General features: G+C 38.2%; 1 protein-coding gene across 1 annotated transcript in view; it reads left to right on the top strand.

Moving 5' to 3' along the window:
• MYO6 (myosin VI) overlaps positions 1 to 22974 on the top strand; it is a 770453-nt gene that overhangs the window by 122712 nt on the left and 624767 nt on the right. The gene's annotated exons all lie outside the window — the stretch shown is intronic.

A 22974-nucleotide genomic window follows, 5' to 3' on the forward strand; every position in this document is an offset into this window, starting at 1 on the left:
CCAAGCCACTAGTAGTTGTCTTGTTAACCCACCAGGAAAATGGTGAAGTTTTGAGAGCCTGGAAAATGGCAAATACAAAGCCTATCTTCAGAAATGAGAAAAAGAAAGAGTCAGGGATTGCAGAGCAGTCATCTTAACTTCAGTTCCTGGAAAAAGTTCTGGAACAATAATCAACTGAACTATTTGTAAGCACTTGGAAGATAACAAGGAGGTGAGTAAAAGCCAACATGATTTTGTTGAGAATAAACCTCTCCAAAATAGCTTTACTTCTACTTATGACAGATTAGAGGCCTTGTGGACAATAGCTGCCAGATATCTCTCAGCTGTAGTCAGAATTTTGACACCTTCTCACATAACATAAGCAGTTTTAAGAAATGTGGTCTTAGCGAACTATAGTAAAATTAGTGCAAGACTAAGTGGTTATTGCAAGTAGTGTTTTGATTCGGATAGATATTATTCTTTTTCACAGACACCAAAGCATGAACACCCTCAAGCAAAACAGAAGGCAGTAGTACAAACCTCACAAACTGGAAACACAGTCCACAAATTAGGATGTAGTCCAGTAGACATACTAAGGTAGGTAAAATATTCTGTGCAAATGATGTGATCAACCTGTGGAGTAGCAATTCTTCAGGAAAAACTCAGAGGGTTATAATAGTTTACAAACTGTGTATGAAACAGAAGTGCCATTTAGCTGGGGAAAAGGGCAATTACAAATAGAAATTTCATCTGTAATGAATGTCTGCTCAGTATGATATGACCACAGGAGGAACACAGTGGTATGTTTCTGAGGTCTTTTGTTTCAAGGAATATATAAACCAGTTAGAAAACAATACAAAGAAGAAGAATTGCTAACGGTGTAGAAGGCATGATGAAAATGTACACTGAAGGAATTCAGCGTGTTTAGACTGGAAGAGGGGTAGCTGGGTAGGGGTGATAACAATCTTTAAATATGTAAAAAGTAATAAATTGTACAAACTGTCCCCTCTGTCTTTTGCATAGTTTGTTGGTGCTGTAGCTGATACCCAAGAAGCAAAAGTGTCAGAAAGCAGAAGGAGGACTAGAACCATCTGTCCCAGGACACTGTGGACCCTGTCACTGGGTACTTTGAAGACCAACATTAGACAATCATAGAATGTTCTGCATATAGTTTGCCTTCTTGTGATTAAGGATTCAGTGACAACAATGTTTTCTTCCACTCTATTTTCTATGGGGTGTGGTAAATATATCAATGAAACACTGTTCTTTGGCTCTTTTCCTTGTCTTTGTGGACAATTTCTCTGAAATAAGAGATTTTCCTAATATCTTGTTGCTAAAGAAACCACATTTCAGGCAAGGAAAATGGGGCAGTTGAAAACATCCAAAATGTCCTTGATACCTGCTATGTTACACTCACAAAGAAAACAAAATGTTCCCAAACTAAAGAGTACAGCACATAGTTTGGTTAGTCACTTTGGATGTGATTTTGAATGAAAAGTCAAGAATCACATACTTAGTGGTATCTTCTTATAAACTTCTGGGTATTTATTAACCATCAGCAGTAATTGAGCTGTTGTTCAGGTAAACTTCTGTAGCAAGGATACATCATTCCAAGATTATACAGTGCCATAAAAGATGGTATTTTATAGGAGGGAGTAAAGAAGATGGAGCCAGGCTCATTTCTGTGGTTCCCAATGGGCAAAAACAGAAACACAGCTGGTTCCCTCTGAATATCAGGAAACACTTTATTGTGAAGAAGTGTGTGATTGTAATATGGAAGAATGTAGACTTTTCCAGTAATTCCTCTCCTTTTGGTCTCGATATTTGAAATACTAGCATTTGTGTTAGTCTCTACTTTGTTGTTTAGTCAGACTAATACATTTTTCAGTTAATTTGCACTATGCTATTCACCAAATGTAAGTTCCATTCTTGCAAGAACAATATTTTCCTTTTTTACATCCTTGCCATAATTTGAACGCTATTTAGTATGCTCCTCCTGCTGATTCAGAGCCATAGTCCAATTTCTGGCATCATTTTCATCTGCTATCATGTCTGTCATTTTCCTGTGGAATGGAACACTTCTGGTTTGTTTGAGGTACCACAATAATTTTTTTATCCAATAACATAACAGATGTACTCACTGACAAATGCAAAAATATACAAATATAAAAATTGGAAACACAGTGTTTACAAAAGAGGGAGAGTCATATTCTGTAACCAGCTGAACAGAAGATAATGATCTGAGTCACACAGAGGCACATAACATTCTTGATAGCGGGTGGAAAGATTTTGAACTACGTGAGTCCCTGGCTGACATATTCAGGTACTAGCTCCCCATTCATCCCTTGGATGCATTATGAAATCTGATAAGTGGCAAAGACACATCACAACATCTGCATGAGTAAAGGCATTTCTCAGTAAGGGCTGAAAGAGTTTCACAAGAACCTTGATGCATATTCAGATACGCTAAGGAGGAGTTTTCAAAAGGAGGATTGTGAGGATCTGAAACAAGCTGCCCTGAGATGTTCCGGATACTCCATCACGGATAATGTTTAAAGATGATTTGGAGAGACTTTGAGCAAAATGACTTAGTGAAAGACATCCTTTCTCATGGCAGGGTGTTTGGAATAGGTTATATTTATGGGTTCTTTCCAATCCAAACCATTCTGTAATTATTGAAGAAAATATGGAAGCAATTGATAAGTATTATGGTTGAGATGCAATGCACTAAAACCTTTCGTGGCTTTGACACAAGGAAGACGTGTTGTGTAGTGGGGATATTTGAGAATAAGGGCACTTAACCTTGGTAACAAAATCAGAATCTAAATCTGGACCCCTGTTATTCAAAATCTTATCCCTATGCTGTACCTATATAAATACTGTTATTGGTTTTTTTGCTTTCATATTCTAGTTTGTTTGGTATTAACACCACATTTTCTCCTTACTGAAAAAGGTTTAAATAAGTGACCAGAGCATTGTTAAACTACAGTAAGTCAAAACCTATTCAATAGCATTTAAGAATACAACAGTTCTCATATTTTTCACAAACTCATCCCCAACAATATCTACCTTTACTTTCCTGAACTTTTGTTTGTTTAACATATAATCAGAGCAAATTTCACAGTTCTCCTTCATAGTTCACTAGCAGTATTTGCCAATTCTGTCCCAATGAAGTTATGGTATGACTGCCAAGCCTGTCAGTTACTGGCATGTTTTTTAATGCACTAGACCTGACCTCACCAGTATTGTCATACAGATGCACTGACAGGATTTCTGGGAATGTTTCCTGTATTGTTATGCTGAACCACTGTTACTTTCCCAGTGAACTGTGGGAGGAGTTGGTCTGTTCTGGAAATTCTAAGAAAATTTTGTGGACTTAGCATTTGTTTAATTTAGTGCATCCACAATAGAATGCATTAACAGCTTTACCAAAACCAACAGCATGCAGCTTGGATATCTATCCTGGTCTGAGGAACAGTTTGATTTTGAGACTTGTTTTTGTAGAAAAAGCAAGGTTAAAGAACACTGATAGTGCACACTACAACATCTGCTTTGAATGCATAATGTAGAGAACTCTAAAATTTTTGCCCATCATTAGATGTCATATCTTTCTCTCCTCTCTTTCTCCCCCTATCCAAATTCCTGACAAACTCCTTTTCATCCTAGAAGCCACATAATGCCATTGTTGAAACATCTTCAATCCCTTTGGGTTACATCAGCCTCATGCTTTTACAAGCCATATACCTGGGAACTTCCTTTCCACCTTTCGCTTAGCTTTGGTATGTTACTTTGGCAGCAGTTTGTTAGTCAAGCTGAGGCTATGAAAAATATCAATGAATTTGTTCTGATGGTTTTCATTCGCTGCTCTTTGAACGTGAACTACAAATGTATATCTGACTAGATGCATACACATATTCAAGCAAAAATTTTAAAAAATGCATCTTTTATAGTCTGAGGTAACTTCAAAGCTATCTAGAGAATGAGAAGATAAATTGTAGCCATTAATAACTAATTGACCATAGTTCATTAACCATGCACAGAAAAATTGTGCACAGTACTTGTAGTTCCTTTTCTCTGTCTCCTAAACACAGAAATCCAGACAGCCATAAAGTCAGTGACATGCTCAGAAATGTTGCAGGCTGCAACGGCCTAAAACTGGAGCATAGGAAGTTCCATATTGACATGCAGAACTTCTTTGTGGTAAGAGTGACAGGTTGCCCAGAGACTTTGCGGAGCCTCTTTCAATGGAGATATTCAAGACCTGTCTGGATGCCTACCTGTGTGTAGGGTACCTGATTTAGCAGAGGAGTTGGATTCAGTGATCTCTTGAGGTCCCTTCCAACCCCTGCAATTCTGTGATTATGGACATACCACATGATGTTAACAAAAACCAGCAGATACTTTGTGGGTATCAACTTGTAAGCAGCAGTATTTCCCACTCCAAAAAATACCCTGATGCTGTTTAAAAGTTTTTCCTTAACAAAAATAAATTTTATGTAAGTCATAAAATTTTTCATTAATACCACAATGATGGCCTGAAAGCAATAATTTACTTAAATCTGGTACTCAGTTCCAGCAACAGATTTATGTTAATGACTATGAGAAACTTTCATCCATTAATGTCAGCAAGTGTGCCCACTGACTAGATCACCTGATGGGAGAGCAGCTGCAGAGCTTTCCTGTTTATTCACAGCTGCATCCAGGCTCACTGGATAAAAGCTCTGATTTATAAGAGTAGCACTCATCTATTAATTTAGTGCTAGGCTGTTATTCTAGCCAATTTGCTTTTTGAGTTCTACCAGTGTTCTACTGTTGAAGTGACATAATTCACTTAAAATACATCAGTACTATTTGGATAAATGGATAAACTGACAGTTTTTTCTTTAGATTAACCAAAGTAAGACGCATAACTTATTTAGGATATCCCCAGATAAATAAAGAAAGGGGATTATTATAAAGTGGCCATTTGTAACAAGATAAAACTGAATTCTATGACATAGCAAAACCCATTCTATTCAAAGTTACAGTGAGATAAAAATTAACTAAATTTATGAAATAGTTAAAAGGAGTGTACTTCTTAAAGGAGTTGTCAAAATTCTCAAAAAGTTTCTCTGAAAACTAGCATTCTATATATCCTTGCTCCATCATTAATTCTAAGCAACGTGAATATTTACAGCTTTTCAATCTTGCCACTTACAGTTCATGCATGAAACTCTGGCCTGTGACTTCAGCAAGGGTAGAGTTTCACTCCGTATTCTTAATGTTCTGTAAGCAAATCCAAGGTATACCACAGAGCTGTTAGGCAAAATTATTTCTATTTTCTAAATTTTCCCAAGTTAAGTAAGATATTTATGTTGGTAATTTCTGAAGTTCACATAAAACTGATTAATAGAAAGAGTGCTTATTTTAAAAATCCAGCTCCAATCGGAAGATATCACTTCATAATACTTGGCTGACATTTCACAGCAAAGAGTGAGGTTTCTGCAATGGAGAAACCATGTCAAATGTGTGTTTTGTAGTCTTGTCAACAGAAATGATTTTACTAATTGTATCGTGATCAGACACTTATAGTACATTTGGGCAATGTTTTTTCCAAGTGCCAAGTTTCTTAGTCTGTAGCGTAGGAGATCTGGACTTTCAGAACGCCATCCAAAATTTGAGACCTGTTAAAATTAGAGGAAAAACCTCAAGTTGGAGACCATTTTTCAGGATACTTGCTCTTAGCAAAGACACAGAAAAATGTAGTAGATCTAAATGTCCTAATGTAGCAACACATAGAGACATCGGTTTGGAAGTCAGAAGTTACAAAACTGTTAGGTAGCACCAAACAAAAACTAATGTGGCTGAGCAGTCTGAGAAAACTGTCCCACAAACAGAATCTTGCTCCTTCATCCTGAACCGCTGTGAGTTTAGATAGCAGAGCCAACATGAGGTGCAAGGGCACCTTTAGAGACCTTGTCCAAGCCTATGCTCACACCAGGATCAGCTACAGCATGTTGCCCTGGACTGTATTCTAAATATTTCTGAGGCTGGAGACTCCACAATCTCTCTGAACAACCTCTGCCAATGCTCAGTCACCTTCACAGTGAAAGACAAAAGTTTTCAAAGTGGAATTCCCTGCATCTCGGTGCCAAATGCCTTCTCTCCAGTCAGTAGAAAATTCAGAGAAGAGCCTGTCTCCATCTTCTCCTCCACTATCACAGTGAGGAAACCCCCTTAAGCCTCCTCTTCTGCAGGCTGAACAGTCCCAGCTCTGTCAGCTCCCCAGATCTCTGCTCTGCGCAGTACTTCATAGCATACTTCCGCCCTGAAGGAGAATTTTAAAACTCCATCTTACAAGAATCTTAATTTTGCATCTACATATGTTTTTGTTGTTAGGATCCGTGTACAAGAATATTATCAATCCTTATTCTTAAAATATCAGAAGATATCATGAGAACAGGAAGTAGAGGTTCAGGGGTCTTGTATCTAACAGACCAATATCAGGGGTCATGCTAGAAGTTAGTGATTTCCTAAGAAATGTCTGCCTGAAGCTATGTTTTCATCCCATACACATCTGTAGAGTCTTTAGTCCCATATGTAAATTAGACTTTCTTCTTAACTGATGTTCTGAAAAATCCTTCTCTCTCCATCCTTTTTCATTTCATGGGCACTTTCTTCAAGACATGTCTGGCTGTGTCTTCTGGATAGACTTCAGAGACTGGGAAAAGAACCAGCTATGCTGGTTGGTTAAATCCTTACTGTTGTCCCTCCTGGTTTCAAGACCATGTTACAGAGGCCTTGAAATGCATTATATGTATACATACTGTATGCGAATGAATGAAGCTGAGTGGGCAGTTATCCAACAATGACTTTGCCTAAATGAAATTCTGACCCGAACCACTCAGCTACAATGTTGTAATAGAACAGCATCCTGCTGATGGTGTTCCAAGACTTAAAAACATAAGTCTGCCTTCAGCCCTTGTGGGATTTACAATTCATACCAAACTTTATACACTAGATGTCAGAGGACTTCTGGCAGCACTCATCCTTACTAAAATATTGTGGTTCTGTAGTTCAGCATACTGTGGGCATTTCTTATCTGCTCAGGGCCCCAAAATGAATGGGCAGAGTATGGTGGTGAGTGTTATCATTGTAAATTTTTTTCTTTTTTTATACGAGTACATGAATAATTTAAGTGTCTTCACAGTAAGGTTTCACTTTTAAGCACAGTACTTAATATCATTAACTGACTAAAGAAAGTCATTGCAAATATTGAGCTTTTTGCTGCAGCATGCCTCGGCAGCAGTAGCGGCTCTGGCACTGTGCACTCTGAGGCGGTTATCCTCAACCCAGAGTTTGCCTATGTTATGAGGCCTCTCTGTAGCATTGAATTCCCACTAAATTTAGCCATGTGCCAGGACAGAAGCCTGTCCTTCGGCCTCCTCTTGATCACTAAGAGGGTCTGGTGTAACAGCCTGGCTCTAGCAGCCTTGTGGCTGACACAAGGGAGGCGTCATATGACCTTGCAAATCTCAGGCTACCCTTCAGTAGCATGTTACTTTTGCACAGAAGGCAGCTAGCACACAGCCTGTCCAGTGAATGCGGAAAGGATTGGTAACTCCTTCTAAGCTGTGAATCATGTCACCATGGGATCTCCTGGACTCTGTACTCACAATCTGTGTTTATGACTCCATCCTGATTCAGAGGTGGACACAGCCTGTTCTTACAGGCAGAGGATAGTCTGCCTGTAGATCAGTAGTTTCTAATCCTCTAATCCTACTTTAGAAAGTTGATCCTTTTTCCCTTGATTGTTGCTATAATTTTATTACCATTTGGTCCTAATATTATCCTAAAATCACAGATACAATCTGTGTATGTGTTTACCATTAATATATTTTAATTGCTCAAAACATTATTAAATTTTATAGCAGTTTTGTTTCCACACATTCAAGCTTATGATCCCCCTTAAAAAAGCTTACACTAATATCCAGATATTCAAGCAGGATTGCCTTCTATGACATCATAACTGGCTGAATAGATGAGGGGAGAGCAGTAGATGTTATCTGTCTTGACTTCAGCAAGCCTTTTGACACTGTCTGACTGAATGGGGATCTCATCACTGTTATAAATAACTGAAGTGTGGGAGTCAAATGGATGGGGCCAGACTCATTTCAGCGTTGTGCAGCAACACAGAACAAGCGGCAGTGGGCACAAACTGGAATATAGGAAGTTCCATACATTAATCAGAAATTTACTGTGAGGGTGGCAGAGCACAGGAACAGGTTGCCCAGAAAGGTTGTAGAGTCTCATTCTCTGGAGATATTCAAGACCCATCTGGATGCTTTTCTGTGTAACCTACTGTAGGGAACTTGCTTTAGCAGGAAGTTGGACTAGATCTCCAGAGGTCAATTTCAAACCCTACAGTTCTGTGATTCTGTGATTCGTGCATTTGTTAAGAAGGAGTTGGAGCACACTATCACATGAATTTCATATGGACAACTAAGCAAGTAAAACATTTCCCACATTTGTAAAAACTGACAGTGACTGAGGTATAGAAACTTTCAAAAGGTGTTGTCGTTTTCTCATTCTGTATATATTTACACACACACAGACAGCCAGATAGCTATATGGACACAATCTATACAAATCCTGAAAGTCAGCATATGTTAAGTGTTCCTACATTAAAACATTTGAGAATTGACTTTTTTATATGACATTAACAAAAATAGCTAAAGAAGCTATAAATAATAGTATACAAAGAAGTACTGAGGATTTAAAATACATAAACCAGAAACTTTATAATAGGCAGATATGTTTGTAAAAGTCTCTGAAATTTGGAACTGTAAATGCAGCCATAGGACCTTATGGGACTGTCATCACTGCGCATAGGCTTCCCTTCCCTCTCTAGCACATGTGTTCCTAATTGCTGTGTTGGCAAGACCATTTAACTGGATTCTTCATGAACTGGCTGTAGCATTGGCAGACATTTACTCATCCACTGCTAACAGTTTTTAATGGAAAATCTGTATCCATTCATGCTAGAAAAATGCTTATGTTAGAACAGAGGAAAATTAAGGAGATATAACCAGATATCAGTAGCTTTTCCAGCTGCCAGTAGTAAATATGCTACTACTTCATTAGCATATATTGTATGAAATTTGAGGACAAAGTAATGAAAGTGATCAGACATTAAAAAATATCTTGCAGAACTGTACATAATTTGGAATGTATCTCTGATTCTGCATATGCTACTACTTGAGTGTTATACAGCACTTGATTATAAATTCAAAAATACCTGTCTGAAAGTTCACACCGGAAGTAACTTTATTGTTGCAGAATGGCAGCTGCCACCCAGGATAGCTAAGGCACATATCCTTGGAAATGTATAAGTACTGCACTCATAGTCATTCCACATAACTTATGGCTGTTTGAGTAGTGGAATATTCAGCCTGTTAGGGGCCCTGCTTGCCTTTGCAGCAGTTCTCTTGCATTTCACAGTTCTAAACACTCTCCTGGAATTAAACACTGGCTCCATCATCCCATCTTAGACAGATATGTAAAAACAAGAGGAAGGGAAGTATGAAGTGCAATTAATAACCTTCCAGGTATACTACTGTGATGTGGGAGATCACATCCAAATCTCTAATAGCAACCTGAAGCAAAGCCTTCTAATTTACCATTTCCATCCAAGCAATAGGATTCATCTCAGCTGTGAATCTTTCTTTCTCTCCGAACCGTCCCACCTTGCTCAAATAAAGAATTACAACTGTGACAGAGATAGATAGAGCCTGTAGCCCAGCATAAAAATAAGTAAGACTCATGCAGAAAACTTTGTTGGTGAGGGCAAATGCAAGTAGCATGTGTTAAAAAGGGAGATGAGGCTGAAAAGAATTTATGAGTGGAGCTCCTGAAGGATCAGTCTCCAGCCAAAATTATTTAACATTTTTAGTATTGAACCTGGCACTTGTAAAAGTGGTCCAATTAAATGTGTTGATGACACAAGGTATCATCAAATACAGGTGAATATATACATTAATGGAAAAAGCAAATGAGTTGAAAATTGAAGTAATAGAAATGGGATTAAATTTGACAGTTGAAAATTGGGGCACAGATTTACACAGCTGAAGCAGAAGACTTTTTCCACCTTTCCAGAGCAATGGAGGAACCACTGTCAAGGTTCAAGTAAAGATTAAGGCCTATCAACAGACCAACAGGTTTTGTACAGACTCAGAACAACCATGGTTTACTATGTTGGGAAAAGCTATAAGATTCTGAAACCCATAGATTCTCAACCTAGAGAATCATTAATGCACTTAATACATTAATGTGCAGTGGAAAAAAAAAAACATATTGAAATGTGTGTGAAGAAGCGGCATTGGAATTCGCGACAGAAAGAAACTTTATTTACGAAGAGAGAGTAAAAGAGATTTATATTCTAACCTAGGAAGAGCAAAGCTTAGTGTGGGTGTGATTGCTAGCTCTGGTGCTAGCAGGTGCACCAAATCTGTGAAGAAAGAAGCTACTTAAACCAAAAGACAACACTGTCAATTGAGTGTAAAATGGTAAATTAACATCTTTATATTAATGTATAAAAAAGGCCAACTGGCAGTCGAATCAGTGAGATTCTGGAGTCTTATGGGCTAATGTGTAAAACAGCTTTAAAAGGTAGTTTAATTTTCTGGTAAAAAGATCAGAAGACACAGTTGCCAGCTATGTCAAGGTGCTCAATTAGATAACCCAGAGTCTGCAGGGCTGGGAATGTTGTGAACTTGAATCTTGGTTGCCCACATGCTCTCAAGCAACTTCTGCCATCAGGACTCAGTCACAGTATATTTGTTCCCATCACTGCTAAATGTGCAAATGCCAAGCTGTTATCTTATCCATTGATGGTCTGTAGTTGATGCTTACATATTGTGTTTTGGCATTCTCTGTCCTCTTTTATAAGATTAGATTATGCAGTCAAACTGGAAAAAATGTGCATACGTAGTGGGCTTAGACATTCAACTACTTTAAATAATCTGGACCGAAGATAACGTGGAAAGTCTTTTGCAGAGTAGGAAATCAAGTCTAAATCTAGTGGTCATCCTTCCATGGGAATTCATTAGAGACCCAGAACAACTAAGCTCAGATCTCTTTGTAAGGACACTTGTTTCTTTGATGATAAATGTTACCCTAGGTCTGAAAATTGTTTCAACAGCATTGCCATAAATGGATTTGCTTTCCACTTTAATGAACTGCTGTTTTCCAGTAAAATACACTTCAGAGAAAATCTTCCAAACAGTTTTATTCCAAAATTCTAACCATGGGGATGTGGACTATTTTGGAGAACAGGCAAGACTGTCTCTTGTATTTTAAATGTAATATTTCAAAAGATGTAGATTTTATTCTATGATAAAATGAAACCAAATGTTCAATTTTTTCTATTTTTTTTTTTTCAATCAGCATTCTAACTTTCCACCTAGGAGCACTCCAGATACCATTTGACTCACTAGGCCATTCTTAGAAGATAAAAAGAAGTGAATTAAAAAGTCATGGTAAATTATTCAGTATTTCTATAGCCTTTTTTTTTTTTTTTTTTTTTTTTTTTTTGTGAGCAAGTTTCAGCACTGGTTTCCTAGCAAAGTTTAATTGTTCATTTAGGTTATAGGGAATACAGTATTTTGTACTGAATATTCTTTTAAACTCTATTACTTTAAGTATTAAGTATTAAAGTATTATTTTAAAACTCTTCATTTTAGTCACAATTTTTTACTTTTCCGAGGATCAAATCTAAATATAAAAAGTTAGAAGCATAATAAAAGTCTTCAGAGTTCACAGAAGAAAAACTTTCTGACTTCTCTGTCTCTCTTCAATTGTACTCCTGGCTTTTGTCTCCTTGTAAATTTATTTTCAGCCATCAACTTTTTTTGCCAAAAAAAAAAAAAAAAAAAAAAAAAAAGAAGAGGAGAAAGCATTCTTACTAATGAAGCAATTCCATCAGTGCTTAAGGAGAAAACTATAGAAACACTGAGTGCTTTCTTGACGTAATACTTAAACATCAATGTCTGGTGAGTTTCCAGCTGCTGAAACCCCATGGGATTTCAAGAGAAAGAAGATAATTTTATTACTATTCTATGCAGTAACAGCTTTTACAGTGAGTCCTGAGGTACTAGATGGTTGTTAGAGGACCAAATTTTTGAATCATGAAGATTTCGTCCTTTGTTTATACAGACAGATCTATTCTTTAATCAAATAAGTAATTGTTGCTGTTCAGTAGTTTATTAGATAGTTAATGAATTTTCTCGTTAAGATATGGCCCCTACCTATCAACTCATCTATTAGAATTATTAGAATTTATGCTGCAAACAATATTGCTTTTCATTGCCTGCAATAGCATCACCTTGCCTTAATCACAAAAACACTTTGCAATTAATTCTACATGGAAGCTATAATGTTACCTGATTATCTAACAACACATTTCTGCAATCTTGAAATATTTACTACTATTAAATTTAATTTAAATATATTCTTCATTATTAAGTTCCTGCCTTTTTAATAGCATGCTTTATTTCTACATTTTCCCTGTGCATTTTACCCTCCAATATTTGATAAACACTTTCACCCCCAGTTCTGTTTCATTATTGCTATTTTCTTCCACACTACATGCTTAGGATGTTCCATGAACTTTGAGAGGGCAATAAAGGCTTTTTCCGAGAATCTGAGATTATTTGAGCAAAAGAAATTAAAGTTATCATGGTCAATACTGAGGTTATGCTTTTCAAGCCAAACATTTTCTAAAGTCTGCTTAAGAAGATATTCCTATATGTTCAACACTTGATCTCTAGAGGTTCCTTCCAACCTCTACAATTCTGTGATTTTGTGATTCAATACAGAATATTGAATGACTGGCTATTATACAGGACAAAAGTGCTAGACGAGAGATGGCATCTTCTCTAGAAGCTCAGGAAGCAGTGCTGTGTCAGTGAAATGCTCTGTACAACCACTTTAAGCCCAAGAGACAACCGCCATCTTGTCTGCTTGCTGTGGTCATCTATTTTTTGAGGGTCATAGGCGTGTGTCCCCTAGCTTCTATTTCAGAAGCTTAATTCTTCAAGGGAACCAGCAAAAAAATGGTGCTTATACTGAAAGCCCATGGTAAAGTTTGGAAGTTCAAAAGATTGTAGATGATGTGCCTTGTTACATTTGAGGTTATCTCAGAAGAACAGGCTGACCGGAGTATGCACCTCTTTGACATGTTGCTAAGTCTGGACCAGTAGGAATTATAAATGTATATGCAACAGTAATTGGGATAACAAAATCCTATCAGAAAGGCAGCTTTTGTAGATTCATTACATACACAATATCTCCTTACAGTACTACTGCAGAATGATGCTGGGAATTGAAGAATCAAAACCAAAGCACCTTAATTCTTATGTTCCCTGCCCACTAATGAAAAAGAAGAAGGAACCTACATACTATATGCCCATCTTGTTCAATCTTGGAATTGCTGCTTGGTAGTCTTCAGTGATACACAATGTTTTGTATAACACATTTGATTATATGGATTATTATTTTTTTTCCCCTTGTAAGATTATTCTTTTATATCATTGCCTCAATGCTTGCTGCGGACATAGATGAACAAGTCCAAAGAAGTCCACGCAAGTCCTGGCCAAGGGTTGTGAAATCCTTTGTCTGAGGGATACGGAAGGTCAAGGCCAGTGGCAACAAGAGAGAGATAAGCTGCATGGTAATGGCTGGGAAGCAGTCTTTTGTGTGGGCTTATCTCAAGGAAGATGGCCATCTCAGGAGGTGATGCACATGACTGTTACCCAAGCACCCAGGGATGTCACATACACAGGAAAAAAGGACGATAAAAGAGGGACAAAAAAACATGAAGTTAGGTTTTCTGGCAACAGATTCCTCAAGAAGAAGAAGGGGGTTTTTTGAATATGGGAAGCCTCACGTCCTGCCCCTCTTCCTCCTGGACCTACTCTGTTGCTGCACATTCTTGCTGCCTAAGGTCAGCCATGCTGCTGCTGCTCTCCCCCAAAAGGCTTTTCTGGCAACAGATTCTTCATGAAGAAGAAGGGGGTTTTTCTGACATGAGAAGCCTCACGACCTGCCCCTCTCCCCCCTCCTGGACTTGCTCTGTGCTCTACCTGCTTGCTGCCTGAGGTTGGCCATGCTGCTGCTACTCTCCCCTGAAAGATTTTCTGAAAACAGATTCCTTATGACCTGAGACCTGCATGCTGAAGAACAAAGGTGTCTGCCATCAGATCCCTCCCTACGGAATGCCTGCATGCTGATGGACTCTCCTGGTCCTGCTGCCTGAGTGCTGCTGCTTCCTCCCAGATTTATCCTGCTGATTCTTCCTGCTATCTGCTTGCTGCCCAAGGCTGGCCATGCTGCTGCTGCTGCTCTCCCCCTGCACTTTTACCTCAGATCATCGAAACGTCATGCAATGGGACCGCTGCTGATCCTGGTGGTGACTATCCCCACTTTACGCAATTTTTGATTCTTTCCTATCTTTTCTATCGCCTTCCTTCCTTTCCCCATCACCATAATTCATAATAGTTGCCATCCTTCCCTTCCCCATCTCCCTGATTAAGATTTCTAATAGACTAGTCAGACCAACATTTGAACCATTGCTTCTTAATCTCATGCCAGGTATACATATATTAAAGAACCTCCTCTCCCTCCTGTAAATTGGAGAGAAACACCCCGCTAACAGAGAAACCCCACACAGATAGAAAGCATCCTCACGGAAGAGTAAAAAAAATAGGATTAAGAAATTACCTTCAGTCATAACAGCTCTGATGGAAGCTTCCTAAGCCTTCTTTCTCTTCTATTTGTTTTTGTTGAAATCACCATAAGCAGAATGCTTCAAACCTAGATAAAGTACTTTCCAAAATACAGCCTGTCTGTGGAATACAATCAGTCACACTGCTAAAAAATGGGTAATGTCTGTGGTTAAGAGAGAATCTGAGTAGTTAACGCCAGTCAGCTTCAACTAGGATCTAACACTTATGCCTTCTACCCTGAGAACTTGGCCTTGCAAACAGTTGGATATCTTCATCAGTGCAGTAGGGTTGTGCTGAGTAAGTTATACAATGGTTTGTTAGCACTGCCTAGTATTAAGACTTCAAACATTTCCTGTTATAAGACCTACTTGCTTATAGTTTTGCCAAACTAACTGTTTAGGTTGAAATTTTCCATGCACAGCATCTGCCTCATGAAGAAATCTTTTGGAAATTTTCAGCCAAAATGTTTCTGCTGGGAAGCAAGAGAAGAACACAATATTTTTCCTGCTAAAAAACCAATCTTGTAATCTTTACTTCAGCAGCTATTGTGCCTTTATACATTAGAGCAAAAACTTGACATCTGGCAAAAAGTCAGTCCTTGTGTCCCTGATATGCTTTTTGCTATTCATATAAGAAACTACCTAGAATGTGAATCTTCCAGTAGTTTGACTTGCATGAATTCATTGGAAGTTTGCTAAAGTGTGACCAAAAAATCCCGGAAGCTTCTGTTTTTACTTAGAACACTCAGACTTACTCCCTTTCCTGAAGCTACTTGTCTATATATAATTTCCACAAATTATTGGATAGCACTGTTTGTTCTCTTATTTGAATGGTTTGTTCATTAACCCCAGCATGGGACTGTGCTGATTTGGAGCATATTTGGAGTGTATTTGGAGGATTTTAAGCTTTGCTTAACATGGTTATTTCCAGACAGGGGTAGGGTCAAACAGCAGAAGAGACAAAGAGAAGCTCTAGCCTATGAATGATCCATTAGTGACACCCAGCAAGCATCAAAGGACGAGCTACATTATTTAAGGGCAGACAGAACAGGGGAAGAATATAAGACATGCAATATAAGGCATGGAACAAGTTATAGAGGCAGATACTGGTGCAGAATAGAGACTGATAGAAAAGGGAACTTGGGCTGGCTGATCAAAAAAAACAAACCAAACAAACAAACAAAAAAAAAACAACCAATACGATAACATGGAACTACTGAAGTAAATATAGAAACAAAACAAATCTCATATGAAATGCTGGGTAAAAGGGTCTGAATTGGATTGCTTGTGACTGCACATTAGCAGGACAAATTGAAGGATATTTGGGTCAAGACACAGAAGTTTATGAATACAAAAGATTAGGTGAAAATCTTAAAAAAGACTCAGACTTCTGAAGAAAACAGCATATCTAGGTTGTCAGTAGCTCAGTGTCTGGATGGAAATCAGTGATGAGTGGGGTCTGCCAAGGGTCACTGCTGGGACCAATCTTTAATATCTTCATCCATGCATTGACAGTGGGGTCGAGTGCACCCTCTGCAAGTCTGCTGATGACACCAAGCTGTGGGGTGTGGTTGACATACGAAAGGGATGGGATGCCATCCAGAGGGACCTAGACAGGCTTGAGCAGTGGGCCCAGAAAAACTTCGTGAGGTTCAAAAAAGCCGAGTGCAAGGTCTTGCACCTAAGTCAAGGAAACATCTACCACCAATACAAGCTGGGGGATGAAAGAATTTAGTACAGCCCTGAAGGAAAATACCTGGGTGTACTGCTGGATGGGAAGCTGGACATGAGCCAGCAGTGTGCCCTTGCAGTCCAGAAAGCCAACCCTGTCCTGGACTGCATCAAAAGAAGCATGGCCAGAAGTGTTATGGAGGTTATCCTGCCCCTCTGTGCTGGTGACACCTCACCTGGAATACTGTGTCTAGATGTGGAGACCTCAGTACAGGAGAGACTGGAGTGCATCCGAAGGAGGGCCACAAAAACGATCCAAGGGGTGGAACACCTCTCCTGTGAGAACAAGCTGAGACATCTAGGGTTGTTCAGCCTGTAGAAAAGAAGGCTACGGGGAGACATGAGAGCAGCTTTTCAGTATCTGAACGGGAGCTACAGGAAAGAAGTGTCTGCTGTGATAGGACAAGGGGAAATCGTTTCAAGCTTAAAGAGGGTAGATTTAGGTTACATATAAGGAAAAGGTCTTTTACAGTGGTGAGGTGGTGAGGCACTGGAGGTGGTGAGGCTCTGGAACAGGTTGCTCAGAGATGTGGATGCCCCATCCCTGCTGACTTTCAAGGCAAGGCTGGATCAAGCTCTGAGCAACCTAATGTAACTGTGAATGTCCCTGTTCATTGCAGGGGAGATGGAATAGACAACCTATAAAGGTCACTTTGAAATCTAAGGATTCTATGATTTTATGATATCTGAGGAAAAAATATGAGGGCTACTCCAAAAGTAATACCAGCTATTTAATTATGTTGACCTACAATGGCAGAGGCAAATGTTGGTGGTATGTTGGTGGTATGGCAGTAGAGGTAGAACCTTCCCAGTAATATTCTATTACATTTTGTTGCCATGTGACAGATGGTGGCAGAGGGACAGTCTGGCAACATGGCCTCTGACATGGAAGTGTGTATGAAGCAAAGGTGTGGCACTGAATTCCTCCCTGCAGAAAAAAATGGCACCCACTGACATTCATTGATTCTTGCTGAATGTTTTTGGAGACTGACCAGTGGATGTGAGCACAGTGAGATGGCAACAACAATGGGTCACCTCCACTGAAGCAGATTTTTAGAAGCGCGGCATACAGGCTTTTGTTCATTGCTTGTGAATATGCATAGCTAATGGTGGTGACTGTGTTGAAAAATAGTTCTTTGTAGCTGAGAATTTTCTCTATCAAATAGTGCTATTATGCTAATCTTGTATAAGTTGTAATTTCCATGGAAATAAATAAGAGACATTACTTTCAGAGACACCAACATTTCTTTATGCTAAGTCACCTTAAGAGCATGGAATAAGATGTCTTACAGTGATCTGTGAAGGTCACTGTCATTGTATCTTGTGTTTCTATACCTCTGGTCCCTACTTAGGTAAGCAGAGAAGAATTGCTATCCCTCTCTTCATGATCATCAACCTGAGAGGCAGATTTACAGGTGACATGGAAAAGCAAAAGTATGCTAACCACCTCTATCATTATTATTTCACTTCTCCATTTGTGTCAGCGTTCCCTATGGATTAACTGAGAAAGTGATTCTATATGAAAAGTAGTAAATGATGATTGAATCAGTCATCTTCTTCTGATAAATTATCATGAGCTGAGAAAATATTTAATAATTTATTTTCATGAATTAATGATGTATAATTAATAAATAATTTAATTTCATAAGTTAAAGGATTTTTAAAATTAAATGAAAATTTTAAGGCTCTTTATTAGCTTTATCTTTTCATCTCTCTATCCTAGTAATAGACCTCTAGAGTTACCAGGTTAAAAACACACATCAGAAATATTTAAAGATTAAACTGAATTCAAGACCTGACTGCCATATTCTGCATAAAAAGCACAATGGTGTTGTTTTTCCACTTAGCAAATATTGCTTTCAGATATTATGTGATAGTTTAATATTTCCATGGCCAAATGCATATAGAGTCTGAGGCTTTTATTTCTTCTAGTAATTTACTTGACCTTCCTAATTATCCATTTCAACATGTACTATTAATGAATTTCTAAGAACGCTCTTATCCTTCGAAATTCTTGATTTGACCCTGTAACAAAACTTCTAAAACAGCTTTGGGTGTTTTTACCTTTAATTGTTTTGTAGGATAGTAATTCTGTGTGTTTGTAAAGTGTGTTTACTCTGCAAATATTCAAGACTGAAGTGAAAAAATTTTGTAGATTCAACCAAGTTAAATATTCTTAAAAATTTACTATGCCTTTTTAATAATATATTTGGAGAGAAAAGGTGTTTTAGCATTTCAAACTTATTTTAAAAACAGTTTCTGCTTGAAGCTTACTTACTGCTCGAAGCATTTTAACAAGGTTTTTGTAAGCTAGCCCTTTGCCTGCAATAATTTTGTAATGTCCAAGCACGCAAAATTTTGAATAGTAGGAAGCCAAATGGAAATGTTACTGCATCCTAAAAAAACTGCATTCACAGGGTCTCTGCTTTCTAGAATAACAGCAGTCACCACATAAGTGCTTAAACACTATTTCTTAAACTGTATACTGAAATCTCATAAATTACGCCTGCATGTTCCCACTATTATGTAGACAGAGAAAACCATTTCTGACTGAAATGTAAATATTTTAATACTTGGGTTGCTGCCCAAAAATACTGTAAGCAGGTGTGGCCACAAAGTATTCTGAATACAAAGCATGTGCTTCTCCAGCTTCTCTTGACACCCTCAAAATTTATTTTACTTGAAATTTTAAAATAGCATCAAGAAAACTGGCAGCCTGCACCTTCCTATGAACCTCTTTTCCTGAAAATTTTATATACTGCTCTTTACATATGACCTTGTTTTAATTGTTTTCAAGAGACATTTAATTCTTTTACTCTCCAGAATTTAATCTCATCATTTTTCTAGTCTGTCAGTCAGCCCACAAAGAAGAAAAGAAGGCTGTACAGCAGAGCTCATGCTTCCATCACATAGTCTGAGAAAAGAAGTGGGACATCCTACTTGGGGATAAGAAAAAGAAAGAGAAAGCTGTAGAATAATTGTGATTAAAGCATTTCAATTTCACAGTCTTCTGAGGTAATTAACACACTGAAGGAGATGCAGAAGAATGTCTGATCTTTAGGAGTAATGACCAAAAACTTGAACATGGGAAATTCCCTACTAACGTGGGAGAACTTTATGGTAAGGACAACAGAGGCCTGGAACAGGTAGCTCAGAGAGGCTGTAGAGTGTCCTCCTGTGAGATATTCAAGACACGTCTGGACGCCTACCTGTGCAACCTGCTGTAGGGTACCTGCTTTAGCAGGACAATTGGCCTCGATGATTTCTAATTCCGTGATTAAACACAAAGAGGTTTTTTTGTCTAAATTGACTTTAGAACTGTCAAAACTGAAGCCCATTTTTCATTCTGACCACAATAAAAACAATCTTATGGTTTATCTGCATTCTAGTCTCATCTGGTAATAAAGTGATCTAATAAAGACAAGACATATGTTCCTTTGAGAATGGTGAATGAATCAACGGAGATAACAGCAAAGTTTTGGTGAACTTTTTGAACTGGGGATCTGTAGTCAACCTCCGTGCATGCGCTGATGTAGGAAACTTGATGTTCATATTTACCACTGTACTTTGCTGTTGCAGTACGAGTGATAATCAGGATCTGTCTGGCAATAAGCAAAAGAGATGTGGATATGGCTTCTGCCACAGACAACACACGTTGCCATCAATTCATCAATCTTCGCTTGGATTTTGCTGACCTTCTGTAACCTTCAGTAACAAAATGTTGCTTAAACAAAATAACACTCTGAAAGAGGTTTCACAACTTGATTACCTGCTATATCTTAGCAGATGACACTCAAAGAATTTCTCCTGCACTGTCTTTCTTATACTACCCACTCTTTCCTGTTGCTATTGCTATTGTAATTCCTGTACTTATGTAAAAACAATGAGCCAACTCTAAGTTTGTTCTGGTTAGTAGTCCCAGTAGGAAGCATCTTGCCTATACTGACAGGTGCAGAAATCACCAGGAGAACTGCATCACTCCTACAGAGGAATAGAGCTCACACTGTGCTGTAAACAATTTATACACAATAGCACAGGACTGGCTTTCTTGTCCCTATCCTTATTCCTCAGTGAAAGCAAGTATCAACACAACTACATGGTAATGTGTCTGAACATCTTCCAAACCAAAGATGGCTTGCAGCCACCAGACCAACCTCTGGAGGTGCTGGCCTGTATTTCTTTCCACTGGACTGTAGCTCCTAGCTTCAGAAAAACTGGATTTTGAGTGACTGGAGAAGTAGCTGAGTTTTCTCCAGTAAATATCTATTATTCTTTGTTGCTGTATCAAGCAGCATATCAACTTACCGTTCCAGGCATCCACCTCAATAGGCATGGGTAACCAGATACAGAGCATGTATCTGTGAGTGAATAGAAAAATGTTTAACTTGTCAACAAGCAGTCATAAAAATAATTGCAGTTCAAACCCTTTTAATGAAGATATATGTGAAAAGTGATCTCACGGGTCCTTCATAATGACTTTGGCATTTTTCTTCTGTCTGAGCTACTTGACTTTTCAAATTAGATGCTATTTATATGTGGTGTTTGATGGAAAAGCCATGTGGAAGCTCTTTGCTTTTGTGTGGGCCTGTAAGGTAAAGCCATCGTCTCTCCAAGGAAATAAAAGGCTGAATGCTCACTTAGCTAGAGAAAGTGCTAGTTGCAATGGCAAGATGATGGCTGGCATTAACTGGCATAACATAACTTATGTTTCCTATATTTCTAACCTACTTGGTTTCAGAAATACATGCTTTGTGCCCAGGACTGGACATACTTGGTGTTCAAGGAACCTCTTTGTCAGTTGTAATAGTCATAGGATCTCACATTGTATCTCATGGATTCTCAATAATGGGAGCAGTACTCCTCTCCTTGCACACTAACTAGAGAAAAAGTCCTGATGAAAAATAAATGTATGATAACAGTATCCAAAAGCAGCCTCTAAAAGTACATCGAGATTTAACTGAAGTTGCATAAGCAAACCTGACTCAAAACTGACTATTTTTTTTGTAACTTTTTAAAGCCTGACTTTGCAATGATATTCTTTTCAAGTTTTAATTTTTGAACAGTTGGACATTTACCATGAGTCATCACAAATAGATATCTTTTAAACCATAGAATAATCATGAGGGCTATGTGTAACTGTGTTAGTACTTAGTATATATATGTGGTTTTGCAATATTTACAGAGTAGATGCCATTGCTGTTACATAAACCAGAAACTGTTTGCATTTGTAATATTACTTGTATACATTTAATCCAACATGGTATTTAGTGGGGCTGCCTGCAAAAAGCAACCCTGTATTAAATCCATCTTTTTACATTTTGAAAAGGATTAAAATTATTTCAACAGAAGAGTGGAGTTAAATTGCTTCATGGCTTCTGAAGTACAAATATTGCCAGCTGAAATACTTGGCAACTCAGCTAAGGTTAAAGAACCAGCACCAACCACAGGCATGCATTTCATCTTCGTCAGGCGCACTGGTGGAGAAGGAAGATTGAGGTTTCTGTTAAGAAAGGCTGTATAAAGAGTCTTTTCTGATGATTCATTAAAAATAATAATTACGATAGAGTGTCAGCTTTCAGAGAAGGAATTAGTTTCTCAGATGTGTTATGACTTTAGTGGCACCTAGATCATAATGTTCTATTTGTCTCCTGTTCTCCATGGGTTAGTTTCCAGTTATCCAAAACCCACTGTGGTTTGGGCAGTACCACTTGCCTATACAGCTTCCAAATACATCTGTTGCACAGATATAGATTCTAACAGGAAGATTTCAGACAACTAAAGGAAGAAAACTGATGGAAGAAATGATGAGAGGGGTGAGTCTGGATAAGGAGGAAAACTAATTCATCATAGAAAATCCTTCAGGCTGAACAAGGAAATAAGAGGCATTTGTGGTGATACCACATCAGTCAAGATTTATGTGGGCCTTAAAAGTTGACTAGGCCAGCCATATGAGCTGACAACCTCTTTCCCTCAATAACATATGCAGAAACGTTGCAGTCTGTGCTGGCATATAACTGCTTCCGGCACATCAGATCATCCACCAGGTAGCCATTAATGGTTTGGGTGATGATGGCAAAGATCTGACCTTAGTTCAGAGCACATTCCAAACCTATGTTATGGACCTGCAGCAATGATTATAAACCCTCTGTTACACAATTACAATCTATTTTTTTTCACGTGGTACATGTAAAAGCAGATTATCTCTCTGAAGTTGCTTCATATATATTAAACAAAATGATGAATGCAAATGTAACAGAAGAAGAATTACGCCCTCATCCCTTTTCTCCAAAGTCCAAACAAAATCTTAATTACCTACAAAAGCATGATTTCCTCTAGTTCTTGTCATATTTCTGCTGAAACCACGATGCTTGTAAAATGCAGCCATGGCAGAATGTTTAGAAATCAACTGATAAAAGCTGTTGTTACTTAACTAAAATGAAAAGTGTATGCGCCATACCCTGGAGTTACAGTAATCTGTAACAATATGTTAAAAAAAAAACAAA

Source organism: Lagopus muta, chromosome 2, assembly GCF_023343835.1.
Source record: "Lagopus muta isolate bLagMut1 chromosome 2, bLagMut1 primary, whole genome shotgun sequence".
Taxonomy (NCBI): Eukaryota; Metazoa; Chordata; class Aves; order Galliformes; family Phasianidae; genus Lagopus; species Lagopus muta.